Source organism: Cebus imitator, unplaced genomic scaffold (genome assembly GCF_001604975.1).
Source record: "Cebus imitator isolate Cc_AM_T3 unplaced genomic scaffold, Cebus_imitator-1.0 Scaffold106, whole genome shotgun sequence".
NCBI lineage: Eukaryota > Metazoa > Chordata > Mammalia > Primates > Cebidae > Cebus > Cebus imitator.
In genome coordinates this window covers 2,506,363-2,514,442 of record NW_016107421.1, presented here as the reverse complement: position 1 = coordinate 2,514,442, position 8,080 = coordinate 2,506,363, and positions in this window count along the sequence as shown.

Here is an 8,080-nt window from a genome sequence, read left to right as displayed (position 1 = left end):
GGTATGGTGGCTCACTTCTGTAATTCCAGCACTTTGGGAGGCCAAGGTGAAAGAATCACTTGAGCCCAGGAGTTCCCGACCAATCCTCACAACACAGCAAGACTCTGTCTCTACAAAAAATAAAAAATAAAAAAGTTAGCAAACAGAGTGGCATGTGCCTATAATTCCAGCTACTCAGAAGGCCGAGGTAGGAGGATAACCTGAGCCTGGGAGTTCAAGGCTGCGGTGAGCTATGACCAAGCCATTGCAATCCAGCCTGGGTGACTGAGTGAGACCCTGTCTCAAAAAAAAAAAAAAAATTGCCATGCAATGAAGAAAATGTGGTGTACATACGCAATGGAATATTATTTAGCCATGAAAAAGAATGAAGTCCTGTCATTTGCAGCAACATGGACAGAGCTAGAGGTCATTACATTAAGCCAGGCACAAAAAGACACATATTAAATATTCTTACTCATACATAGGAGCTTAAAAAGTGGCTCTCATGAAGATAGAGAGCACATGGTGGAAGGGTAGTGGGGAGACGGGAATGAAAAGAAATTGATTAATTGGTACAAATATACAGTTTTATAGAAGAAATAGGACCTAGCGTTAGATCGGGAAGGTGACTCTAGTTTACAATAATCTATAGGAGGGGTCCCCTGGGCTGTAGACCGGTATCAGTCCGTGGCCTGTTAGGAACAGGGCTGCACAGCAGAACATGAGCGGTTGGTGAGCACACATTACTGCCTGAGCTCTGCCTCCTGTCAGATCAGTGGGAGGCGTCAGATTCTCACAGGAGAACTGCACATGAGGGATCTAGGCTGCATGCTCACCTGATCTATTGTACACTTCAAAATAGCTTGAAGAGAATTCAAATGGTTCTAACACAAAGAAGAGACAAATACTTGAGGTGATGGACATTCCAACCACACTGGCTTGATTTTTGCAAACTATATGAATATGTTAAATTATCACATGCACCCCTCCGAATTAATTAAACGTATGAGTGGTTCAATTTTCTTTTGCTGTATTGATCTCTAGCTCTATATTTTTGTCAATACCACACTATCTTGATAACTGCAGCTTTATAGTAAACCTTGAAATCAGATAATGTAAATATTCTGTCTGATTTTATTCTTCTTTTCAAAATGATTTTGGCTCTTCTAGGTCCTTTTCCTTTCCAAATTAAATTTAGAATTGACTTTTGAATTTCTACAAAAAAAGAATTGCCATTTTGAAAACCTCTGAATTGTATTGAATTAAAAAAATTAAATAACTGGGCCTACTCCTTTTATAAGCGGTTGAAATATAAGCCTGAGTGGCTGCAATAAGAATAAATTCTGAGACTCCAGTGAAAATCATTCTAATAGGCCCACACTGCTAATGTGCTATTTGCCTTTGGTCCCTAGATGATTCGTTTGTTCATTTGCTCACTCATTTATTCATCAATATGCTAAGTATTTAGGGAATCTGAAATTTTTCTCATAGAGTCTTTGCCCTCAAGAAGCTATAGTCTAGAGACGAAGATGACAAATAGCTCCATTGAAGGGCAATAAAATAATAGTAATAATATCAGTCCATCAATTAATTAACCTAGTAATTTAGTAAATAGTTATTGAATGCACTCAATGAAAAAATGCATGTTCTGGGAAAATGTCAGTCAACAGGTCCAAGTACCTGCCTTCATGGGATGAGCACTCTGTTTAGGAGAGGCAGACACTAAGCACATACGTCAAACATCGGTACGTCAGCTGGTGACATGTGTTGAAAGTAGGGAACAGGACAGGGAGTGCTGGAGTGGAAGAGCGTGAGGTCAGGGTGGTCAGAACAGGGTTCACTGAGAGGTGACATGTGACCTCTGCGTGTGGAGTTGCTTACTTCCCCGGAGAAGAGCATTTCCAGCAAAGGAAAGCAGCAGTGTACTGGCTTGGGGTCTGGTCTGTTGAGAGAGTCTCACATAATGTTGCGTTGTCACAGAGTGACATCCCATCACCTTTGCCATATTCTGTTAGTTGGAAGCAAGTGACAGGTCCTGCCCACACCCAAGGAGAGGGGACCACAGGAAGTGCCAACACCAGGAGGTGGAGATCATGGGGACTGTTTCCGAGTCTTTCCACAACAGGACATTTTTCAAGGAGGCCAAATTGCATTTGATGTTCAGAAACCTGCCTCTCTGACAGCCCACCTGAGCACATGGAAAGTTTCTCTGTCCTATAAGTTTATTGAAACAGGGACCCCCGCCTTATACGTTTCTGTATGTTCAGATTCTAGCTCAACACCAGACACATAGTTGGCACGCAAAAAAAAAAAAAAAATGTTTGTGGGAGTGAATTAAACAGGACAAAGTTGTGCTACATTGCAAAAGAGTGAAGTACCCGGGAAGGGGGACCATTCTATCCAACACCGAAGGAGACGGAGATGCAGAACACGAAGGTGAAAGAAGGTACAAAATAAACATAACTGAAATGGAAAGGGAATGGATATAGAACATTTCGCATGCTTTCTGAAAAATTTAAGAGCTTATTATTATTAAAGAGTTGTTTGTAAGGCAGTCATTAGCAACCAGCAAGTGTCCCCTCCAACAGGGAATCCTGTCTACATGATCGGTCTTCTGTATTTTTTTGGTTGTTTTTTGTTTTTGTTTTTTGGAGATGGAGACTCGCTCTGTCACCCAAGCTGGAGTGCAGTGGCACAATCTTGGCTCACTGCAATCTTCGTCTCTCAGGTTCAAGCAATTCTTCTGCCTCAGCCTCCCGAGTAGCTGGGACTACAGGTGTGCGCCACCACACTCAGCTTGATAGGGAGATTGGAGGAGCAGATGATCAGAACGCCAAATCTGGGGAACATCCTCAGGAGGGTCCCCAAATCTTCACGATATTGTTAGGGTGAAGAGTTTACAATCTGACCCGGATGATAGTTCATGCAATCATGAAGAGCTGTGGCAAAATTATATCCACAGAACGTTGATTAACTGACCAATGTCAACATAAAGGATGGATTTCGGCCATGTGTAGTGGTTCACACCTGCAATCCCAGGCTTTTAGGAGGCCAAGGCGGGTGGATTGCTTGAGCTTAGGAGTTTGAGACCAGCCTGGGGAACATGGTGAAACCTTGTCTCTACCAAAAATATAAAATTAACCAGATGTGGTGGCACATGCCTGTGGCTCCAGCTACTTGGGAGGCTGAGGTGGGAGGATTGCTGGAGGCCAGGAGAGGAGGTTGCAGTGAGCCGTGATCGTGCCACTGCACTCTAGTCTGGGTGACAGAGTGAGATCCTGCCTCAAAAAAAAAAAAAAAAAAAGAAAAAAAAAAGGAAAGTTTTCTATAGTGCTTTACTTAGTCCTGGTCAACATTTAAAAAATCTGAAGCCCCCTTACTCAGTAGGGTCTATTCCTCTTTGGCGATGTTTGTTCAAGTCACAGTTCCTCAGCTTAGGTCAGCTGTGACACTGGCCTTGCACAGTTCCCGTCCTGGCTATGATGGATGCTGAGGTGGCTGTCTTCGAAGTTCTGTCATTTCCGCCTCGCTCATTAGCTCTCCTGTGTTGCTCAGCCTTGTATCAGCAGTGGCAGCTCCTCTCCTAGTCTTGGCCATCTTAGTGTGGACTTGTTATTAAAACTAGCTGAGATGTTTCTAGAGGCTCTTCTTTTAGCCAGATGAGACATCTGGTGGACACCCAACTCCTCCGTATATTTCAAACCACACTTTGTTTTTGTGATGGATTTGTGGTTTAGGATGTAGGATGTGTGGTGATTTAGGTGTAGGTTGGAATCATATGCCTGCTCTGAAAGGCCGCACTTTCTCCCAACTGAGCTGTTTTCCTTTCCTGGGACCAGCCTTCTTCTCCCTCCCTTCTTCCCCTCCCCAGATGAGTTTCTCTTCTTTCTCCATAGACACATTTACAAGCTCAAAACTCTGCCTAACTTAGCTGAGAATTTCAAGGCAAGCTTAGAACCCCTCCCTCCTTTGGTGTAGAATGGGAGAATTCTTATTTAAATGGTGATGAAATATTTAAGGCTGGATTATACTACTGAGCTTAAACCCTTTAAAGGAAATTACAAAAATACTCCCCCTATAGCCATTTAAACCTGCAAAAAGGACACTACTGGGCAACAAGCACTTCGAGGTCATGTTGGAGACCATGTCCTGGGCTGTGACTCAATCTTTGGTTGGGAGGAGGACACCCATGTGAAGTGGCATCCCTTCTAGCTCTGGGGAAGTTATTTTTGTAAGTCTGGGGAACGTCTCAGTAGGTCCTGGGCAAGGCTCTTTTCTCAGCTGTGTTCTCCTATGGGAGAGAGCCTGTCTGTTTGGGTCAAGTCACATCCTGTGCAATCGGAGTGCTGTGCATGTTCTTGGCACGGACTAGCTTTTGTGCCCTTAGCCACTGTGGTCTTTCCCTTGGGCTCCATCCAACAGGATGGTGTGGGCATACAGTGCCAAATGGCCCCAAAACAGAGACAGCAAAGTGAGCACAGAGTGGACAGCTGCCTTGTAGCCTGACATCCGCCCACACGCCCCACTCCACACATAGAGCACAGGAAAAAAACCTGCTTACGTTCACATCGCAGACCTGCGTGAGGTCATTCTCATGGTCAAATTTTCTATATTTAGACTTTTCATTCATCTAGGGAAGCACCTGCAGGTTACTAATACCTCAAGGTGCTGACTTTTTAGTCTAGAAATCAGCACATCTAGGGGTTGATAGGCTAGAATGACACAAAAATAGTCCAACACTTGAAACCACTAAAATATGTTAAAAAAAAGAGCAGAGGAGTAATTTTTGACAGTTGGCACAAAAGTCAGAGCATCTTACTAAATAAAAGCTCATTTTGGAAACTTAGCATTGCTTTATTATACAAGTAATATGTGATCATTGCTGAAATACTAGAAGATTCAGATACCTCAGGAGAAAACATGGGGAAAACACTCGTAATCAGGGGTAGCATTTAAGGACTTCTGAATGTCCTTTCAGAGTATTACCCATGTTATATGCAAATCAATCACATGCTATTTATAATCTGCTTTTTTTTTTGAGATGGAGTTTCACTCTGTTGTCCAGGCTGGAGTGCAGTGGCATGATCTCAGCTCACCACAACCGCCTCTTGGGTTGAAGTAATTCTCCTGCCTCAGCCTCCTGAGTAACCAGGGTTACAGGTGCCCACCACCACATCTGGCTATTTTTTTTTTTTTTGCATTTTTAGTAGCTATAGAGGTATCACTATGTTGGCCAGGCTGGTCCCGAACTCCTGACCTCAAGTGATCCACCCCCCTCAGCCTCCCAAAGTGCAGGGATCACAGGCGTGAGCCACGGCACCCAGCTGTAATCTGCTTTTTAACTCAATACATTATGAATAACTTTCTATATTGATTGATTGATTTCTGCAGCATAACTTTTAAGGGCTGCATATTATTTCATCATATAGTTGTGCCATAATTTACTTAATTGATCCCTTAATTCTTGGCTGATTAAGTAGCTTCTGATCTTTCACATTTTTTCTAACAATAGTCATGAATGTTTGTGACGTTTTTGTTTTGTGTTTCAGGGACACAGGAGTGGATCTGGCATTATCTCCCTCTCCGGGCTCTCTATCTTTGTTCATCCATTTGAAAAAACATTGCTTATTGTTTTTTTCTTCTTCACCCATATTCCAAGTCTCCATTTCTCCCCTTAGATCCTGCTTTTGAGCAATTTATGTGAGTCCTTCTGATCTATCTTCCATTTTCTAGACCCTTATTTACATGCAGGTGTAATCTGGTGGAAGATATATATTGCTTTATGTGTTTTAAAATGTGAACTTCTCAATTTTCCTTCATCATTATATATTGAGCATTTCTCATGTTGATTTGTGTAGCTTCCTTCCTCCCTTTTCATTTCTGGGATGTATTCAATCACATGCAGGAACTAAATGTCATGTGCCTTTCCATCCTGGTGCTGGACTTTCAGATCATTCCTAACTTTATGTTATTATAAGCAATGCCGTGAGGAACATCGTCACATATGTTTTTTAGTGGCCCAATATGCAAGTTTATTGAAGGCATTTACCCTGGAGTGGAATTTCTAGGTAGCATTACATCTGCAGAGTAATTTCCATTAATTAGCTTTGCCGGTTTATACTCCTACTAATGGTGCATGAAAATTCATGCATCCTCCCACCCCCCAATAGGATCTCATTTAAAATTTTAGGCCAATTTGAGAGGTACGAAGTGACCATTTTTACTGAATTTATGATTACTCATGGGGACATTTCATTATGTGTTTTTAGCTATTCATTTTTTTTCCATCTGTGAATAAACTTTTCATAGTTTTTACCATCTTCTGTTTTTTCATTGTACATTCTAGGCTTAATTTTCCTTGTTATATATGCTGAGGTCATCCTTCAGTCAGTTATCTGCCTATTAATTTTATCTCTGAATTGAAATCTTTACCTTTCAGTTGGTCTCAAACCATACATCTCCTCCTTTATAGTTCGATCTTTCAGAATCATATGTAGGAAGTCATTTCTCACCCCCATAGAACAGAGTTCTTTTTTAATTTACTACTTCCTTAGAATACATTATTTAGAAATGATATTGCTGGGATGGTAAGTATTTATTAGATCCTTTTGGTGACAATGAAAAGAAATTCAGCTCAAACAGCATAATGTAATAAAGGAAATTTATTGGCTCACTTAACTGAGCGATCGAAGGCATGATGTCAATTTCAGAAACAGCTGGATTCAGGAGTTCAAATAATGTAATTAGGGCATTGGCGCTATCTTCCCACAGCTGTTGAAGGGCTTGATTTTCAAGCAAAAAGTCTCTATGTGGTGTCAAAAAGGAACGTTGGCCAGTTCTGTCCCAGAAAGTCTACAGAGGTTGAAATTGTCTTTCCTGGTATCTCTGGGAAAAGTCCTGAGAAAGACTTCGTGTAGTGGCCTTCAGGTAGGAGGTGGGATTGACTCCAGTGGTGGGGCTCCGACACTGGACCAAATCAAGGATTAGGTAAAACAGGTCCATGGTGGAAGTAGCTTTCCGTGAGACACGTCCACCAGTGTGCCATGTCAGTTTACCACTGCCGTGGCAGCAAACTGGAAATTACCACCCCTTTCCATGGCAATAACCCGATGACCCAGAAGCTACCACCCCTTTCCTAGAAATTTCTGCATAATGTGCCCCTTCATTTGCATGTAATTAAAAGTGGGTATAGATACGACTGGCGGGCTTCCTTTGAGCAGTGACTCTTGGCACACTGCCTGTGGGGTAGCCCAGCTTGCAAGGAGCGGGACCTCTGCAGCTGCTGTGCAAGGTGGCTTCAGTAAAAGCTGTCTAACGCCACAGGCCCATCCTGGATTCTTTCCTGGGTGAAGCCCAGAACCCTCCTGGACTAAGCCACTATTTTGGGGCCCACCTGCCCTGCATCAGCTCAAGTCTCATGTCTACCCTTGGGAATGGGGAGAAAGGGCTCTCAGCTTGAAGTGTTATGAAATTCCCTCAGGAAAGGAGAACAGTGGTTTCCCAGAAGGGGACATGCTGGACAAATAAGGAAATGTCCGTGCTTTTTATTTTGTGATACATGCTGATTCCAGAATAGTGAACCAATTTCCATTCTCAGAAATAGCCATGAGTGTCTATTCCTTTATGACACCCTTCCCCAAAATAAGTATTATCATTTTAAAGACTTCGCAAGTTTCATAGACAAAATATGACCCTATGATTAATTTAATTTTTTGTTTGTTTTGAGATGGAGTCTCCCTCTGTTGCCCAGGCTGGAGTGCAATGGCGTGATCGCAGCTCATTGCAACCTCTACCTCCTGGGTTCAAGCGATTTTCTTGTCTTAGCCTCCCAAGTAGCTGGGATTACAAGTGCCTGCCACCACGCCCAGCTAATTTTTGTATTTTTAGTAGAGACAGATTTTCGCCCTGTTGGCCAGGCTGGTCTTGAACTCCTGACCTCAGGTGATCCGCCTGTCTTGGCCTCCTAAATTGCTGGGATCACAGGTGTTAGCCACTGTGCCCAGGCTGATTTATTTAATTTGATTTTTTGCAATTACTATGGGAGTTGAGCATATTTTTATGTATTAGTGATTTGCTTTCAAGGGATTTTAACATATTTACT